Below are 20,528 nucleotides of genomic sequence, written 5' to 3' on the forward strand. Positions count from 1 at the left end.
CCCACACTGGCCTTGGCAGTGGAGCAGGGCCTCAGGCGCTCTCTGCAGGGTCAGCCTTCAACTCCTTAGCTGCTGAAGAGGTCTAGGTCCAGTCCAGGAGATTCTGAGAAATAAATCTAGGTGTCTAGGACAGCAGTTTGGGGACAGTTATCAGGCATGAGTCAAGGGATGTAGTTTTGTACAAGTCACTGAAAAAATATCTAAATATTTTAACATTTGGTATAGCCACACTGGTGTATACCAGAACATAGCGACTGAGCACTTTCCCTGTCTATAAGGCAAGGGTTAATATGCCCATTTTATAAATTGAAATCAACTAATGTGCCCAAGGCTGCAGAGTTAGAGGTAAGCCTAGATTTTCCAATAGTGTTCTGTTCACAACACCATAAAATTTGGAAATTAATTTGAATTTTGAAAGTAAACCAGATTCAGATGCACTTTCTACCTTTCTCAGAATTCCTCCTCATGGTATAAAATGGCACATTATTGCATTCAAATTCTAAACCAAAGATGCTCAAATTGACACCTGACACTTTAATTAGACTTCCTGTTTACAGGGGGTGAGAAAAGGTACTTTTTCCTGTCTTTTTTTATATACACCAAGTATTAAAGTGTGTTTCCCTATTTTCCAACCTGGAACTCCATCCTTCTGCAAGAATGCTCTGCTCCCTGGAGCTGGCAGGTCTCTAGAGGCTTAATGTCAGTGGTGGCCACGTGACTTCCTCCTTAATCTACTTCATTGGACGATCTGTAGCTCTGCACAGCCAAGGTTGATAAGAGGTTGCTGTTCTCATTAGGCGTATTTTTATTTTTATCTATTTATTTATTTATTTATTATTATTATTATTTTTTTGCGGTACACGGGCCTCTCCCTTTGCGGAGCACAGGCTCCGGACGCACAGGCTCAGTGGCCATGGCTTACAGGCCCGGCCACTCCGTGGCATGTGGGATCTTCCCGGACCGGGGCACGAACCCGTGTCCCCTGCATCGGCAGGCAGGGGCATCGGCAGGCAGACTCTCACTGCGCCACCAGGGAAGCCCATGGGGGTATTTTTAAATTCTTCATTTCATCCTTCATTCTGCAGATCAGATCCTCATCCTTGGGTAGATATACAGGTTTACACTTTCTCCCTTCCAACAAGGGAGTCAAATCAATGCATACACCTGTGTAAATGGATGTGTGTGTGTGTGTGTGTGTGTGTGTGTGTGTGCATCTGTGTCTAGGGGATTGTGGACTGTGGGCTCAATTTTGCTTTTTGCTGACTCAGTGAAAAGCCCAGAGGTCCTAACTTTGAACAGGTGTAATTAAATTTTTTAAAAAACCTTAGCAGATATCTGTACAGGAAGATGATATTATCCATCACTCTGTGTGAAAATTGCATATTTACTCTTTTCAACGTGATATGCAGGAAAGATCACTGGAATGCATTGGGCTGTGGTTAGGCATCCAGTAAAAATAACTCAAATTGTTTTTCTATACCTTTTATATGGAGGTGGAGGTAGATGGTAATGAGTTTACTTTGGGAGGGTGTGATTATTCAATTTCTAAATTTGTTAACTCTGCCTTTTTTTTTTTAATGATAGGAATTATCAGTGGGCTTCAAAAAATTGTGCTCATGTAGAGACTCTGAACACAATATTGATACTTTTCATTTTAAGTAAGAGAAGGTGTTCAGATCCCTCTAGAAGCAGGCCAAGGCCTTTCTTTAAAAAAATCCAAACTGAATCAGTTGCCACTAACTACAAAGGTTATGCTTTATATTAATATCATTCCCTTAACAGAGTATCTAATGAATGTTTAAATGTTCCTCCTGGACCTGATTTGCAAGATTATCCACAGCCAGGCTCTCTCCTCTGGATCCTCCACTGTTCTCAGTATCTACTAGAACCTTTCCTCCTTGGCCCTTCTAGGAGGAACAAGGCCAGTGAAGATGCAATCCTCACAGAAGATGCAGCAGTAGGCAACCATGTTCAGAGACAGCATGTTTAATTTCTAAGCCTGAAAGTTCCCATCTTAAAAAGGGAAATAATAATAGCACCTACCTTATGAAGTTGTGTTGTAAAATAAATGAGGTAACTGATAAAAGTTTCCTTACCCAGAATTAATGTTCAGTGCATATCAGCTAGCATTATTGTTGTGTTCAGTCCTTTGGGGCCAGGGTTGACTGGACCGTAAGTAAGGGAAACGAGCATCCTATGTCAAGGATGACATAACTTGATAAGTCCTCAGAAATTTGGCTGGATGATACCAAGAGGAAAAGCTATTCTTTGTAGACACTAAAGCTGTAAGGTCAGGATGTAGAAGAAAGGTCACACTGGGAACTGTGATGAACCATAGAAAAACTTAATCTCTAGGCTTCTCTGATTTCTGCCTTCTGTGAACACTTTTTGGACTATTCAATTTACTCATCTAATCATACAGTTTTGCCACTTTTCACTTTTGAATGCGTGTGTGTTGGTTTTGTGTGTCATTTAGGGTCCAGACAAGAAAACTGCAATTACTCTAGGTGTCTCAAACGGAGGAATTAATATAGAGGGTTGGTTACGCAGGTGATGAAAAAGCTGAAAAGTGATACAGGGGACATGAGATTAGAAATAGTGGGAAGCTAGTCCCAGCCCTAGGACTGGAGAGAGGAAGTTTCCAAATAAGTTATTTGATATGTTAGCAAAGCCCAGTATTTGGGCCCATATGCTGGAAGCTGCCGGGCAGGAACTGGGGTCGGGAAGAGACGGGCTAGCCTGCAGAAGGGAAGCTACAAAGCAGATACAACCATCTCAGAGGTATCCTGTGAAGCAGAGAGTAGAGAGGAAGTAAGCAGCTTCTGCCCTCTTCTTGTCCTTCAGTCTTGCATCAATGCCTGCCATTGGCCAAACTGCCTGAAAGCCAGAGGCAGTCAACAGAGCGAGTCTGAGGAATGTCATTCCCTAAGGAATGGAGCTGAGAGCAAAAAGGCACAGGACCAACAAGGGCCCAACCGTATAAGCTGCGCAATGTCATCTCTGGTGTCTCCTAGGTGTTCCCTCTCTGTAAAGCTTTATCCTTGTGGTAGACATGTATTATTGCCTCTGTTTGAGGTGTGATTCTCTCTCTAAAGATAAGAGCTATGAGAAGAAGAGCACTGAAATTCCATGGTCAAATTCAAGAGAACGGGCTTAAAAAAAGTAAAAGAGATATTTTTAAACTCATAGAACTCTGCAGCTCATGTCTCATGTTTTCCAGCGACAACCTGATGACTCAGAAGATTTTGGGGGGTGGGGGGTTTGTTTGAGCAAATCTTGATTATTGACGTGATCAGCCCTTTCTACCGAATCTGGAGGGAATGATTAGCAGGAGGCTAGCTGTGAACTGAACAAGATAACTTTGCACTCGAAAGGGATTCACTTTGCATCCTTAATCTCAAGGATATTTTAAATAGCATTGAAATAAATGCACACAACCTGTGTTGGTGATGGTTTCTGAATTTTGCATATGTAATTACTTTCTCAGTTACTTCGATGTGTGTGTGTGTGTGTGTGTGTGTGTGTGTATTAATCACATCTAGATTAAAATATCAAAGCGATTGAAAATCCCAGGCAGTTTTTACATTGTAAAAGCTAATTTTAGTTCATTTATGCAGTGTCAGAAATTATATCTACTTGTAGACTGTTACTTTGTGACACAGCTTTTGCCATTTCCATTGCCTCATGGCAGAGAGGTAGATATCAACAGGACTGGCCATTAACATTCTGCTATTGCTAGACACAAACTAGTAAAGTGAGCTAGACGTCTTCAACATCTGGAAACCCTAAGGAAACTCCGTCCAAGCATAGTATTAACTCATTCTGACACTTGTTCCTTTGTTCACGCTTTGCCTTGAGGAGTTCACGCATGGTGTATTTATTATTAAACCAATCCTTGTAAGAGTTATCACCTTACTGACAAACAAATCAAAGACTTACTGAGTTTTGGGCTGAAAATATCCCTGGATGTTCATGGAGACTGGGATTACATAGCCATGAACTCCATGGTTTATGACATAACATGCTACATTTCACACATTGTCTCTAAGGTTACCCCTTGTTTAAAAAAATAGTATCCTTCCTGCCATTTCTAGGTAGAATCAGTCCAGCCATATGAATGTAGGTGTAGCCTGTTTTGGAAGATCCTGAGGAGGTTCCCCAACTCTCCACATTTCCATCTCACCATCAGTTCCTGAATATGGGGTCCAGTGGAACACATGTCTTTCACTCCTTTGAGTGTGTGAGGCATTTAGAGTTGGTTACTGGTAGTGTGTCTGCCAGGCCCATTTTAACCCTCTTCCTCTGACAATTGCCCCTCTCCATACATGCAGAGGATTGGACCCCAGGCAGCTGTGTTTCTACAACTTGACTTCATCCACATTAATTGGACCAGAGTGGTCAGTCACATGACCCATTTAGGGCCAGTGGGTTTCTCTATCCCTAGAATTTACAACTGACAGACTGCTTTTCAGGGCGGTCTGGTGCCCTGAACCAAGAAGATATTACCTAGGAATATATAAGTGGCTATTTCAGCCAAGGGCATGAAGTTGAGGAATTACATGAAAAGAGAGGAGAGAACAAAGAAGATATATATAGAAAAGCCAAAGAAAAAGAGGTGAAAGTATTGTCTGGTGAATTCATTATCTCTTATTGTACAACAAATCACCCCCAAATGACCAACATTTAATAGCTCACATAGTTTCTTGGCTTAGCTGGATATTTGTGACTCAGGATCTCTCATGAGTGTGCAGTCAAGATGTCAGCTGGGGCTGGAGAATGCACTTCCAAACTCACTCGTGTAGCTGTTGGCAGGAGGTTTCATTTCCTTGCCATATGGTCCTCTCCATTTTGTTGCTTACTTGACGTGGCAGCTCACTCCCCCAAGAGCTGAGAGACAGACAGAGAGAGAGAGAGAGAGAGAGAGAGAGAGAGAGCACCCGAGATGGTGGTGGACCTGGATTCTCCTCCTCTAGAGTGTGTGCTGGACTTGGTGCCTCTTCCAAAGAAAAACATATGGAAAGGGAAAAATAGTAACTATACAGTGGAGAAATATGGTAGACATCAGCTTAACCAAACAATCAAGGTTGACATCACTAATGATAAGTCATATTGATATTATATACTCCTGATATGATGAGAAGCTTACCTCACCTTGTGGTATTCTTCCCCAAATCCATAATCCCAGACTAGCTCTGAGAAGACAGCAGACAAACCCAAATTGAGAGACATCCCACAAGAAACCTGTCCAGTACTCCTCAAAAGTTATAAGGTCTTAAAAAAAAAAGGCTGAGAAACTGTCACAGACTTTAGGAGATTAAGGATATTTGATGAATAAATTCAGTGTGGTATCCTGGATTAGGTGCTGGAACAGAAAAAGAACATTAGTAGGAAAACTGGGAAAATCTGAATGAAGACTATAGTTTAATAAATAGTATTAATTTCTTAGTTTTGACAAATGTACCATGGCTATGTTAACATAAGGGAAAGCTGTGTGAATGTGATGTGGAAACCCTCGGTACTATCTTTGCAACTTTTCTGTAAATGTAAAATTATCCCAAAAGTTAAAAAAAAATTTTTTTTAACTAAAAGAAATCCTCGAAAACCAAACAACTAACCAAACAAACAAAAAATGTGCAAAATGACAAGCCCTGGGTGGGACGAGAACTTTTAGGAAAGAGATCTAGGTTAGACTTGTATGTGGGTGGATGGAATAGTCCAAGAAAGCTTCTTAGAGAAAAAAGGGTCTGGTGGCGTACAAAAGAGAGTGAAAAATATAGCTGTAGCATCATGAAATACTCAGATAACTTCTAATAGAATTGTATAAGCTCAGCAGAATGGGGTGGCCATGGTGGTGATGCATGGGGTGAGAGAGAGAATCACGTAAACAATGCTAGAGAAATAGTCCTGGGCTCTTTGGTTAACACTGACACAGCATTGACTTTCTGTAGGAGATTGTAATAGTCAGCTTGGGATGCCATAACAAAATACCATAGACTACGTGGTTTATACAACAGAAATTTATTTCTCACAATTCTGGAGACTTGGGTAGTCCAGGATCAGGGTGCCAGCCTGGTTGGGTTTCGACCAGGACTCTCTTCCTGACTTGCAGATGGCCGCCTTCTCGCTGCATCCTCATATAGTGGAGAGAGGTGGAGAGAGGGCTCTCTGGTGTCTCTTCTCAGAAGGGCACTAATCCCATCATAAGGCCCCCACCCTCATAACCTCATATAAACCTAATTACTTCCCAAATGCCCCATGTCAAATACACATCTGATAGGATTAGGGCATCAACATATGAATTTGAGGTAGGGGAGGGACACAAACATTCAGTCCATAACAGAGATCTTTTGAGACAGTGGTATCTAGCTCTGGGATAGATATACCCCATGATATGCTGAGGTTATAAAAATACATATCCCTAAATCTCAGTGGCTTAAATAAAACTTTATTTCTCACTTATGCTCCATGTCCATCATGGGTCGGACCTGGCAGGAGGCTGTGTTTCTTGTCATCCTCACTCGGGGACCCAGGCCATAAGGAGTCTCTACCATCAGTGATTGCTGTAGATAAGGGAAGAAAATGTGACAGATCACTGACCATTAAAGGCTTCTGCCTGGATGTGACATGACTTGCTTTCATTCACATTTTTTTGGCCAAACCAAGACACATGGCCAAGTCTAACTTCAAGGGTATGGGAAGTTCAGTCTTACCATGTGCCTGGAAGAAGGAAAATGGAATACTGGTGAACTGTCCTGAGGATCACCAAGGAATCCATGGAAGAGCGCCACAGGGAGTGTCACTGTCCTTCTGCCTTCTCATCCCCTTCTGCTTCCTCCTTTTTACTTCCCCCCTTATCTTTATATCTTTTTCATCCTTTTTTCTCCCTTTCTTTCCCTTCATTCCCTTTCCTTAATTTAAACAATTATTTTCTTATCACAAAAGTGATATATTTAAACTGCAAAAAAATTCACATTACACTGAAACATAAAAAAATTGCTTACTTCTTTTCTTCTGCCAGAGATGACCACTCTTAACAGTTAGGATGGGGAACCTAATTCCAGATCTTTTTTTTTACACAATGCAATTATAAATATTAAAGTACATTTTAAGTTTATGAAAGTAAGGTCACACAATACATAGCATTTTGTGAGGTGCATTTTTTATTCAACAGTATATTCTGGACACGTTTCCTTATTTTTAAGTCAGGAAACAAAAAAAATGACTATACAATGGTAACAGCAATCATTTGTTGAATACCTAGGTTGTGCACACCACTGTTTTAAGGATGGGGTTCTCACCATGAAACAAGATCCTGTTTCTGTTCTTCAGATTTTTATATTCTATTGAGCACAGATCTGTGCCTGGTCCTGCCTCTGTCACCAGCAGTTGTGAGACCTTAGCCAGATATCTTGGCATTATTGGGCCTGGTGTGTTTGTGTGTGTGTGTGTGTGTTTTAAACAAAAACAACAATCAAGGGGTGGGCTGTATGTTCTCATTCTACCTATGAGTGTAGTTCTAACTGTATTAGGACTTGTGTTTTTGTTGTTGCCAGCAATAGACACTGACTCTCACCAAGTAAAGTAAAAAGAAGGAACTAACTGGAATAATATTGTGGGACCTGGAGACCAGAAGGAAGAGTTGAACAATCATGTCTGGGGAAGGGCAGGAACCAGGGGTCCTTGGGAGATCTCTGTAGCAGGAACCCATGGGTTGATTTTGTAGGGTACTGCTATCAGATGACTCAGCTCCAATGGTCTTCCCTCCTGGGGTTTCTGTAGGAGATTCAGCTTTCTGGATGAGAGAAGCTTTTTGGTGTAGCTTGGGTCAGCAGTTCACTCCTTTGACCAGAAGGAGTTGGGTACTGTTGATTGACAGATGTACCAATACCACATGTGATGGAGGTGGGGCAGTTCCCCAAAGGGGAAGGGAGGTGCTCTTAAGAGAAGAAGGAAAAAAGGAAGGAAGGCTGACTCAATCAAAAAACTGATGTTCACTACACTAATTTCCTTCTTTTTCCCCATCCTGTTCCTATCTTTTTTTCCCATTTTCTTTTCTTTTCTAACTTTTTTTTTTGTTTTTTGAAGTATAGTTGGTTTACAGTGTTGTATTAGTTTCAGGTATACAGAAAAGTGATTCAGATTCTTTTCCCTTATAGCTTATTACAAGATATTGAGTATATTTCCCTGTGCTATGCAGTAGGTCCTTGTTGGTTATCTCTTTTATATATTAGTATGTATATGTTAATCCCAAACTCCTAGTTTATCCCCCCTCCCTTTCCACTTTGGTAACCATAAGTTTGTTTTCTCTATCTGTGAATCTATTTCTGTTTTGTAAGTGAATTCATATGTGTTCTTTTTTAAGATTCCATATATATGCAATATCATATATTTGTCTTTCTTTTTCTGACTTACTTCACTTAGTATGATAATCTCTAGGTCCCTCCATGTTGCTACAAATGGCATTATTTCATTCTTTTTTCTTTTATGGCTGAGCTGTTCCTGTCTTTTTCTCTCTCATTTCCTATTCTGAATTTTCTGCTTTTATTCTGCCGATCACTGTCTTAGGTTCGGCAGCCAGTGACAGGCTTTGTGTAATTGAGCTTGTCGGGTTCCAGTGTCTGGGAGTTTCTAATCTCTACTTGGATGACTCTAAGAAAATGTCTTCTGCATAGATGTTTGAACTGCAGCACATTCACCTGTTTTTCAACACGAAGAGTCTCAATGATACCGCAGTACTCCATACCTTTCATGTTTTCCTGAACATCGGAATTGAAAACTCCTAAATTTACTTACGGCACTGTTTATAACAGTGAAAACTGGATACAAACAAAACGATCAAGAAGGCATTGATTAGATAGTCATAACATCTCTTGTACAGCTATATCATAGGGTGACTCAACTCTTTTTTTTTCCTTCTTTAATTATTAGTTAATCCTTGGAGAATCTGAGAAGAAATGTGGCCTCCCTCTCTAGAAAAATGTGCATGCACTGTCCATACAATTTCTCATAAATGTTTTGGGTATTTGCAAACTCAGTAAAAATTTACCTCTAAATCCAGGAGTTGTTATGAAAACCACTTTATATACTCTTGATGTAATGGAATACTCTGTAGGCTTAATAATTATGATTAGTATATTTTTAATATAAAAGGCTGTTCAAAATATACTATGTAAAGAAAAATTGGTTACAAAAGAAGAGAATAGTGTGTGTGCGTGTGTGTGTGTGTGTGTGTGTAGTAACATTAGTAATAAATTTGGACAGCTGTGCAGGAAAATACTAAGTGTATTTCTCTCCGGTGGTTCAATTACAGATAATTTTTTCTTTTTGTTTATTGTAGTCTTTTCCAAGTCTTCTAAAATGAATATATATTGCTTGTGAAAATTTTAAAAAGGGAGTATGATAAAGGAAATACATACTTTAGTCATTTATGGCTCAGCTTTTTTATGCTGTCTGGTTTTCACAGCTCTTTGATTAATTGTAGAAATAATTGGGAAGTGTGGATACAAGAAGGTCCTATGTCAAGCACTAAAGTGAGTCCTAAGGGTTAAATCTATAATTTATCACTTTTTCTCATTGTAATCATTGCCATTCTTGTTACTGACCCAAATGGCAAATTTTAAAATAACCATTTTCCCCTTTACTTTCAAAAGCCATGTATGTATGTTGTTACAAAATAAGACATTACAAAATGTGTGATTTTGAGAGTGAAATTTCTTTATAATTCCTCCTTCGGCCCCAATAATAGCCGTTAATGGTTTAATTTGTATACACCATCACACGCACACACACACACACACACACACACACACAGACACACACACACAGACACATGCAAAGTTTGTTCCTTAAATGAAAATAGAATTGACATATATTGTTTGCAATGTGCTTTTTTTCATGTAAAATTTATTTAGGACATCTTTCTATGTCTGCCCATAGAGCTCATTCTCACTGTCTCACTTGCATAGAGTTCAGCTGTAAGAATGCATCATAATTTAACTATAGCCTCTGTGCCATGGACCCAGTTTTCCAGAATAATGAAAAACATTGCAAAAAAAATTCTTGTATATACATCTTCACATCTTTGTGAGAGTATTTCTGTAGTATAGATTCCTAGAAATGGAATTCGTATTCTTACTTTTTTCCCAGGTAACTGATTTGCAGTCCCCATTTCTTAGTTAGTGTGTGTGTCCTACTGAAATGGTAGCAGAATACAAAGGGCTGAGCCATCCCAGGTGGCTGTGGATTGAAGGTACTCAAGATTCCTGCTTGATCAAACAGCTTAAATATTAAGAAAACATGATTTTCTGAGTCTGTAGCAGGTTGAAAGTGTGTTTGCTTTAATTGTCAGTCAGAGGAAAATATATCCCAGGAGGGTGTATGTCTCCACCCCATCCTTTCCTCTAGTCTATTTGAGAGGCAGAGAAGTCTACTGTCTGCTTCTCTGGTGATATGAAGGACAAATAAGGCTGTCACTCGGGATGACTGTGTTTACAGTGAAAAGAGATAAGGATCATTCCAAAAACTTCTTGTTTTTTGGTTATTCAAGATATCTGGATTACTAAAATACTAATGGTAAACTTGGTCTCAAAGATGTCAAATGCTATCCCCTCCCATACCGGCAGAAAACTGCCTCTAAATCAAAAGGTATCCCTTCTCAAGCCCTGCAAGTTAAGAATCCTCCTCCCAACCTCCCCCTGACCCCCGACCCAGACAAAAATGTTTATAGAAGTCAAAGCAAAACGTATCCATACAGTAATAGAAACACAGTATCATACAGATGTATCTTTAAAAGAATTTTGAGTAGAAGAATCAAGATACAAGGGAATTCACATTGTGTAATTTCTGATTATTTATCTATTGCTGCATAACAAATTACTCCAAAGCTTTTTGGTTTAATACAACAGAAATTATTTATCATTGCTCATGGTTTTTGTGGGTCAGAGATTTGGGAGTGGATTGGAGTGTTTCTGGCTCAGGGGTGCTCATGAAGTTGTAGCCAAATGCCCTTTGGGGCTACAGTCATCTGAAGGCTTGGCTTGGGCTGGGGGATCCATTTCTAAGGTGGTTCAATCATAAGGCTGGCTAGTTGGTGCTGGCTGTTGGTGGGAGACCTCAGTTCCTGTCCACATGGGCCTCTTCTAGTTTCCTCATGGTCCCCTCAGATTGAACAATCTGAAAGTACGCAGAAGTTGCAGTAAACTTTTTTGATAGCCTTAGAGTTTGGTCACACAAACCAGTCCTGATTCAATGTAGGGAGAGATCACCAGGAGACCAGGATCACTGGGGGCCATCTTGGAAGCTGGTTAGCATAATTTCATTTATCTAAAGCTCCCAAATAGGCAAGAATAAACTATATTGCTTAGGTTGGCATATTTAGGTGTTAAAACTATAGAAGAAGAAAAGAAGAAATTACTGTAAAAGTGGTTACGTCTTTGAGGGAAGAAGTTGTAAGTGGACAAAGATTATTATTTGTAAAAGAATACATTTATGGGCTTCCCTGGTGGTGCAGTGGTTGAGAGTCCGCCTGTTGATGTAGGGGACACGGGTTCGTGCCCCGGTCCGGGAAGATCCCACATGCCGCGGAGCGGCTGGGCCCGTGAGCCATGGCCGCTGAGCCTGCGCGTCCGGAGCCTGTGCTCCGCAACGGGAGAGGCCACAACAGTGAGAGGCCCGCGTACCGCAAAAAAAAAAAAAAAAAAAAGAATACATTTATGTTTTGTGCACTTTTCCAAACTGTAACTTATTACATAATTGCAAGAAAAGATCTTTAAAAAAAAAGAGAGAATTGACATTGGAAACAAAGTGTTCTGTTCTCTTTTGTGCCTCAAACATAGATCAGTGGATTCCTAAAGGCTAATTTAAGGTATGGTCAAAAGAGGAACAGAAACAAGGATAGCAACAATACACAGTAATAATAATATAAAATTAGCCAAGAGTTCTTATGAGTTCCAGACAATATAAAGCAAAGTGCATTATACTGATTTCCTTATTTAATTCTCACTAACACCAGTTAGGTTCTATCACCCCATTTTTACATAAAAGGAAATTGAGATTTGGGTGATTTAGGTATCTTAAGGTCACACAGCTGGTTAGTGGTGGAGCTAGAGAATAGAGCCAGCCAGTAGGCCCTTCTGATGCAGAAAAGGACGTCAGACTATTACTATACCTTTAAACCTATTTTTGCTTAAATTGAACAAACTCTGGAAACCTTTAGCGAATCAGTCAACTAGTCTTTCTCAGTATGTGAGTGGCACAGAGTAAGTACTACACAGATATTTTTTAAATGAATAAAGAAATAAAGATTTATTTATTTTACTTATTTCACAAAAGTCTTGTGTGGAGTGTGTCATAGGCCATTCACTGGTCTATGTGTTTTACAAGTATTAATTCCTTTGTGGTCCACTCTAATTCATCGCTAAGAAACAAGTCCCTGGGGACCGCCCCTTCTTTTTGCTCCTAGGCCAGAAGTTTTCTATTTTTTCCAGCTACTTGACTTCGATCCCTGGGGCTTGATATTTTAGCATACTACCTTGGCAAACCAATTCAACAGCAGTGCATTGAGTCTTTACTCCTCACTGGGTTCTAGGGGGAAATAAAGATGAATATATTTTCATCTGCAACCTGACAAATGAGTCCTTGTCTTTTAAAACTTTCTGACACTATTTTGTGCTAACATGGTTGGGAACGTCAAGTCCCTTGAGGTTTACCCCAGCTACCTTCACAACAGGAAATGTGCATGTATCTTGGCTTATTTTGGTTTTAGTTCCTTTAATAAGTGCTAAATGATTCATTCGGTTATTTTCCAGCATGATATTTTTCCAGATCTCTCACTAGCAAGTCTGAATGTGTCCACTTGTTGCTCTAATGAAGAGATCTCAGCTTCCTTATCAGAAATGCTACTGGGATACAGGCTAAATTCTGCTCTGATAAATCAGTTCAGACTAGGATAGAACATTAGTGATGGAGAAGAAATTAGTTCTTTTGTTCCATCAGTATTTGCCCATGTACAAATGGACACTGTGGAAAACCTTCTAAAAATTCTATTTTCACTTGCAATATCTTTGCTCTCATTACAAATAGAAACAATGTGAGTTTGCTAAAAAAACATACTTTCTTTTACTTGATGGCTAACCCATTCATTTATTCAATAGACAGTTCTTAAACATCCATTGTGGGCATGGTTGCAGCCCTCTGGGAGCTCACAGTCTGGGCAGGGAGAGGGGTGCGTTGGCTGTGTGTGTGTGGTGGTGATGGGAGTAGGGTTGTGGGGTGGTGGGAGCTGTGTACAGAAGGTTAAGCGGGAAATTACAATACAGGGTACTGGAGATAGTATATCTAGGAAACTTAGGGATGGGGCCCTTAAACCAACAGGGAACTTGATGAAGGTTGGCAGGGTAGAGCAAGGCTTCCTGGAGATAACGTCTGAGCTCAGTCTTAAAGGCTAAAGAAGTGTGTAGGCAAAAGAGGAGAGAAAGGTGCTCCAGACAGAGAGAAATGGACTGGCATATTCCAGGAGCTTCAGCAGTTCGGGGTCACTGGAGCTACTTAATATGGAAGTCAGGGAGTGATCTCAGAGGAGGTCCAGAGGGGTAGGAAGATCCAGGACACGGAGAGCTGGGTATCCAATGTTAAAGGGCCTGGTCTTTATTCTGGAGCAATGGGGATCCTAACATTTTAAACTAGGGAAAGGACAAGATGAGATTTGTGTTCTAGAAAGAGCCTTCTTGAAAAAATTTCAAAAGCATGCCTGCTTTTTGGCCTAGCAGTTCAATTTCTAGGCGATTATTGTGGATGGGAGCAAAGATTTAGTTACTAGGTTAGGAGCGAAATTACCTGTAATAGTGAAAAATGGAAAACAATCTAAATGTCCAGCAATACAGAAATTAGAAAAATAAGTTCTAGTAAATTTACTGAATGGAAAGTATATTTTAAAAACATTAACATGATGTTATAGACAAGGAAAGCCACTTATAATACTACATGAAAGGGAAAAGTAGGTGATGAAGTGGTATATTTAGTATGATCTCCTTCTGAATATTTATTGAAATTATATATATGATATATATATTTATATATAATTATATATATATATATACCTAGGTACAAATATCTCTGGATAGTGGTATTATGGGTGTTTAAAATTCTTTCCCTTTTACTTATCTGTATTTTCTAATGAAAAAAATTATTACTTTTCTATAAGAAAAATATGTTTTAAATATTTTACATACAAGCCAGTAACCTCACTTTGGTAGCTGTTTATAGGAATTCAGAGAAGCAGGAATGCCCACTTTGGAGTGTATATCTCCTCTTTCTGCTATATTATCTTATGGAATGTTTGGTGTTCTCCTTCTTACTTCAGTTCCTGTGGCCGAAGATAACTTGGAACAAGAATGAAAGCATGACTTTCACTGATAGCTCTGCATTGGGTTTAGAGTCAAAGTCCAGACGAGGGTCAAACCACTCTTCCTCCATTGCCTTGATAACTGTGGGGTGACAGTCACCTGCTGCCACAGCCTGGCTTTGGGCCTCATGAACTATAAAAGACACTTCTTTTAAAAAAATTTTTAAATTTTTTTTCTAATTTTAAAAATTGAAGTAAATTTATACAGTATTAATTTTAGAAGTACAACGTAGTGATTAGATATTTTATAGATTATATTCCATTTAAAGTTGTTACAAAATGTTGGCTGTATTCCCTATAAAAGCCACTTCTTTGCTTTGAATCTCTCCTTGACGAAATTTTAGTCAGTCTCCTCTGAATCCTCTTCCCAGCTAGGCCTTGACTCTTGGACTTCCACTTGCATTGACCAGTTTTAGCAAGAATCCTGTCAAGTCAGTTTAACCAGCACCTCCCACCCTCAATATCTGATCACCTTTTTCATCCCCGCCATCCCCCAGGAAATATCTGATTACCCGAGCCTGCCTTCAGCAAGAATCCTGTTAGGTCAGTTTAAGCCAAGAATTACACTACACTTTTAGTAATCTTCTACCCACTGACCACATTCCGCACCCCAATACACATTCTGTTTCTTGGATATAAACCCCCACCTTTCCTTGTTGTATTTGAAGTTGAGCCCAATATCTTTCCTCTACTGCAAAACCCCACCCATTGCAATAGTTCCTACACCTATGGCGATAGTCCGCCTGAATAAAGTTGGGCTTACTGTTCTTCAATAAGTGTCAGAATAATCTTTTCTTTAACAGTTCTTAACAAGGTAAAACTCTCCCCAGACCCATTGCCCAGCTCTTAACCCTGGTGACTCTTCAATTGCTCCATTGCAATCAGCTTCATATCCAAGCTTCACAAATTTTGCATTGGGTTATTTATTAATCATCCTCTTTGCTTTGCTCAAATCAGAACTCAGATAAAGTCTGAAAAATGTATTTGAGTGATATGTCTCTTTTTTTTTCCAGATCATTTTTAAAATCAAGATGTAATTCACATATCTGTCTTTTAAATCTTTAAAAGCCTGTACCAGTTCCTCCTTCCCCTTTATTTCATGCTATTTGTTTTTTGAAGATTTCTCAATGTCTTGTAGAATTTCTCAATATCTGGGTTTGTCTTACTGAGTCCTTGTGGTATTATTAACATATTTCTCTCTCATTTTTTTTTCTGTGAATTGGTGGTAGTTTTCATATTTTATACCTTAGATTTCTTCTTTCCTTTCTTTCTTTCTTCCTTCCTTTCTTTCTTTCATTCTTTCTTTTTCTTTCTCTCTCTTCCTTCCTCCCTCCCTCCCTTCCTGCCTCCCTTCCTTCCTTCCACTTTCTTTCTTTCTTCCTTTCTTTTCTCCTCCAAGAACTCATCTTTTTCTTGCCCTCAGTGGTTGCTCCTTTTTCAGACACTTGTAGTATTTACCTGTCTATCACTTTATTTATCCATGAAATCATTTTCATTCCTATTCCTAAAAAGGTAGGGACCATGTCCTGAGTACAGGGAATACAGGTGGCTCATCATTGCTATTTCCCCTATATCTAGCACATAATGTGGCTGGCACAGAATAGGTGCTCCATAAATAGTTGTTAAGATAAATGAATATAAAAGTATAAATCACACACCGGTTATCACTGCCCAGCATTTGCTGCCTTGGGTATGGTTTCTCATTGTGTTGCAAACCTTGACTCAACTCCTGGACTTCAAGCCTCTTGAGGGCAGGAAGGAAGTCAAACACATTCTTGTAGTCTGGGTACCTAACACAATGCCATGTTCATAAGCAGTGCATGTTCAATGCATATTAAAATGGGGACCCTTGCCGATTTATCCTTGCTGGATTTTTAAAAAATTTAATTAAATTAATTAATTTATTATACAGCAGGTTTTTAGTAGTTATCTATTTTATACATATTAGTGTATGTATGTCAATCCCAGTCTCCCAATTCATCCCACCACCACCGATCCCCGCCACTTTCCCCCCTTGGTGTCCATATGTTTGTTCTCTACATCTGTGTCTCTATTTCTGCCTTGCAAACTGGTTCATCTGTACCATTTTTCTAGATTCCACATCTATGCGTTAATGTATGATATTTGTTTTTCTCTTTCTGATTTACTTCCTCTGTATGACAGTCTCTAGATCCATCCATGTCTCTAAAAATGACCCAGTTTCGTTCCTTTCTATGGCTGAGTAATATTCCATTGTATATATGTACCACTTCTTCTTTATCCATTTGTCTATTGATGGGCATTTAGGTTGCTTCCATGACCTGGCTATTGTAAATAGTGCTGCAATGAACATTGGGGTGCATGTATCATTTTGAATTATGGTTTTCTCTGGGTATATGCCCAGTAGTGGGATTGCTGGGTCATATGGTAATTCTATTTTTAGTTTATTAAGGAACTTCCATACTGTTCTCCATAGTGGCTGTATCAATTTACATTCTCACCAACAGTGCAAGAGGGTTCCCTTTTCTCCACACCCTCTCCAGCATTTATTGTTTGTAGACTTTTTGATGATGGCCATTCTAACCGGTGTGAGGTGATACCTCATTGTAGTTTTAATTTGCATTTCTCTAATAATTAGTGATGTTGAGCAGCTTTTCACGTGCTTCTTGGCCGTCTGTATGTCTTCTTTGGAGAAATGTCTATTTAGGTCTTCTGCCCATTTTTGGATTGGGTCGTTTGTTTTTTTAATTGAGCTACATGAGCTGTTTACATATTTTGGAGATTAATCCTTTGTCCGTTGATTCGTTTGCAAATATTTTCTCCCATTCTGAGGGTTGTCTTTTCATCTTGTTTGTAGTTTCCTGTGGTGTGCAAAAGATTTTAAGCTTCATTAGGTCCCATTTGTTTATTTTTTTTTTATTTCCATTACTCTAGGAGGCGGATCAAAAAAGATCTTGCTGTGATTTATGTCAAAGAGTGTTCTTCCTATGTCTTCCTCTAAGAGTTTTATAGTGTCCTGTCTTACATTTAGATCTTTAATACATTTTGAGTTTATTTTTGTATATGGTGTTAGGGAGTGTTCTAATTTCATTCTTTTACATGTAGCTGTCCAGTTTTCCCAGCACCACTTATTGAAGAGACTGTCTTTTCTCCATTGTATATCCTTGCTTCCTTTGTTATAGATTAGTTGACCATAGGTGCGAGGGTTTATCTCTGGGCTTTCTATCCTGTTCCATTGATCTATATTTCTGTTTTTGTGCCAGTACCATATTGCCTTGATTACTGTAGCTTTGTAGTAGAGTCTGAAGTACGGGAGTCTGATTCCTCCAGCTCCATTTTTTTCCCTCAAGACTGCTTTGGCTCTTCAGGGTCTTTTGTGTCTCCATACAGATTTTAAGATTTTTTTGTTCTAGTTCTGTAAAAATGCTACGGGTGATTTGAAAGGGATTTCATTGAATCTGTAGATCGCTTTGGGTACTATAGTCATTTTCACAATATTGATTCTGTCAATCCAAGAACATGGTATATTTCTCCATCTGTTTGTGTCATCTTTGATTTCTTTCATCAGTGTCTTATAGTTTTCTGAATACAGGTCTTTTACCTCCTTACGTAGGTTTACTTCTAGGTATTTTATTCTTTTTGTTGCAATGGTGAATGGGATGGTTTCCTTAATTTCTCTTTCTGATCTTTCATTGTTAGTGTATAGGAATGCAAGAGATTTCTATGCATTAATTTTGTATCCTGCAGCTTTACCAAATTCATTGATTAGCTCTAGTAGTTTTCTGGTGGCATCTTTAGGATTCTCTATGTATAGTACCATGTCATCTGCAAACATTGTTAGTTTTACTTCTTCTTTCTCAATTTGTGTTCTGTTTATTTCTTTTTCTTCTCTGATTGCTGTGGCTAGGATTTCCAAAACTATGTTGAATAATAGTGGCAAGAGTGGACATCTTGTCTTGTTCCTGATCTTAGAGGAAATGCTTTCAGTTTTTCATCATTGAGAATGATATTTGCTGTGGGTTTGTTGTATATGGCCTTTATTATGTTGAGGTAGATTCCCTCTATGCCCACTTTCTGGAGAGTTTTTATCACAAATGGGTGTTGAATTTTGTCAAAAGCTTTTTCTGCATCTATTTGAGATGATCATATGGTTTTTATTCTTCAGTTTGTTAATATGGTGTATCACATTGATTGAGTTGCATATATTGAAGAATCATTGCAAACCTGGGATAAATCCCACTTGATCATGGTATCCTTTTAATGTGTTGTTGGATTCTGTTTGCTAGTATTTTGTTGAGGATTTTTGCTCTATAATCATCAGTGATATTGGTCGGTAATTTTCTTTTTTTGTAGTATCTTTGTCTGGTTTTGGTAGTAGGGTGATTGTGGCCTTGTAGAATGAGTTTAGGAGTGTTCCTTCCTCTGCAATTTTTTGGAAGAGTTCGAGAAGGATGGGTGTTAGTTCTTCTCTGAATGTTTGATGGAATTCATCTGTGAAGCCATCTGGTCCTGGACTTTTGTTTGTTGGAAGATTTTTAATCACAGTTTCAATTTCAGTGCTTGTGATCGGTCTTTTCATATTTCTGTTTCTTCCTGGATCAGTCTTGGAAGGTTATACCTTTCTAAGAATTTGTCCATTTCTTCCAGGTTGTCCATTTTATTGGCATAGAGTTGCTTGTAGTAGTCTCTTATGATGCTTTGTATTTCTGCGGTGTCCGTTGTAACTTCTCCTGTTTCATTTCTAATTTTATTGATTTGAGTCCTCTCCCTCTTTTTCTTGATGAGTCTGGCTAAAGGTTTATCAACTTTGTTTATCTTCTCAAGGAACCAGCTTTTAGTTGTATTGATCTTTGCTATAGTTTTCTTTGTTTCTGTTTCATTTATTTCTGCTCTGATCTTTATGATTTCTTTCCCCTTGCTGGATTTTTAAGTGCTCCAATAAGAGGTCCATGTGACAAATGTGTAAAAAAAGTAAAGTATTACATAAATATAGGTCATATTATTAATGACAATAATTACAGTCTCTAGCCATTGCCTTGGTGCTTTTAACAGGCATGGTCCTTGGTTGAAATGTATGGAGCTATTGATCTTTATCACCTTTTTAAAAGAAGAGGCATCTACTCCTAGGGTTTAATTCACTAATGAAGAGGGATTACAGGGGTCATCTGCCAGGGGGCCATCCCCAACTTTTTGTTACATGAATTAATGGTATGGAAGTCCACAGAAAACTGTCCATTAAATGGAGTAAAAGGTTTTTAAGGTAATTACTCAAAGCTCTTTTGGTTGCAAGTGACAGAAGCATAAACCAAAACAGTTCCACTAAAAAGAAAAACAAATGTTGGTTCATATATCTGAAAAGTCCAAGGATATCTGGTTTCAGGTATGGTTGGAACAGGGAGCTGAAACAATGTTATTGTTGTTTTCTATTTCTCAGTTTTGCTTGTTTCCGCTTCTCTTTGATTGTTGATCTTGTCTCATTCTCTCTCGTTTTTGATCAGCTTCCCTTTGGGGCCATAAGTAATAGGCTCTAGCATTCCTTCCATCCAGCACTGTGCTTCCAAGAATCAGACAGTCTTCCCCAGTTGCCCTAGAAGAAAAGTCCCAAGGAGGACTTCTAGTCATGTTAGGGTACTGTGTCCATCTCTAAAGGAATCACCATGGCTAGGAAAATGGACCCACTGGTGGCTCAGGACTAGTCACATATCCATTCCCACTGGGTAGCGATGGCACTGACATCAGCAACCGTACTATAGGTAATGGAAGAGTAGGATGAACCAAGAGTAGGATGAGATCAGAAGAAAAGGTGTAGGGGAAAAAATAACAGCTATCTCTGTGTACCTATGGGCAAGCTTACTTAGTTGGAGCTAAGTTCAGGAGTGTTAGCTTTTCTGACAGTTTTTTTTCCCTTTGGGTTTGGTCCCTTAGGTCTAGCAGGTCACTATTGGATATAATGACAAAATGGACTGTTTCATTATAGTTCTAAAGAGGTTATAAACTACAGTTCTAACTGAAGTCCTTGATAGCCTTTAAAGGTCAACAGACCAAAATTATGCACAAGAATCTTGTTTTCATCTACATTTTCTGGGGAGAGGGTCCATAGCTTTCCTCACATTAAAAGGCTTCTGGTGAACTAGAAGATTAAGAAGAC

The sequence above is a fragment of the Monodon monoceros genome, unplaced genomic scaffold, assembly GCF_005190385.1.
Source record: "Monodon monoceros isolate NGI ecotype Baffin Bay Population unplaced genomic scaffold, NGI_Narwhal_1 Super_Scaffold_3, whole genome shotgun sequence".
Lineage (NCBI taxonomy): Eukaryota > Metazoa > Chordata > Mammalia > Artiodactyla > Monodontidae > Monodon > Monodon monoceros.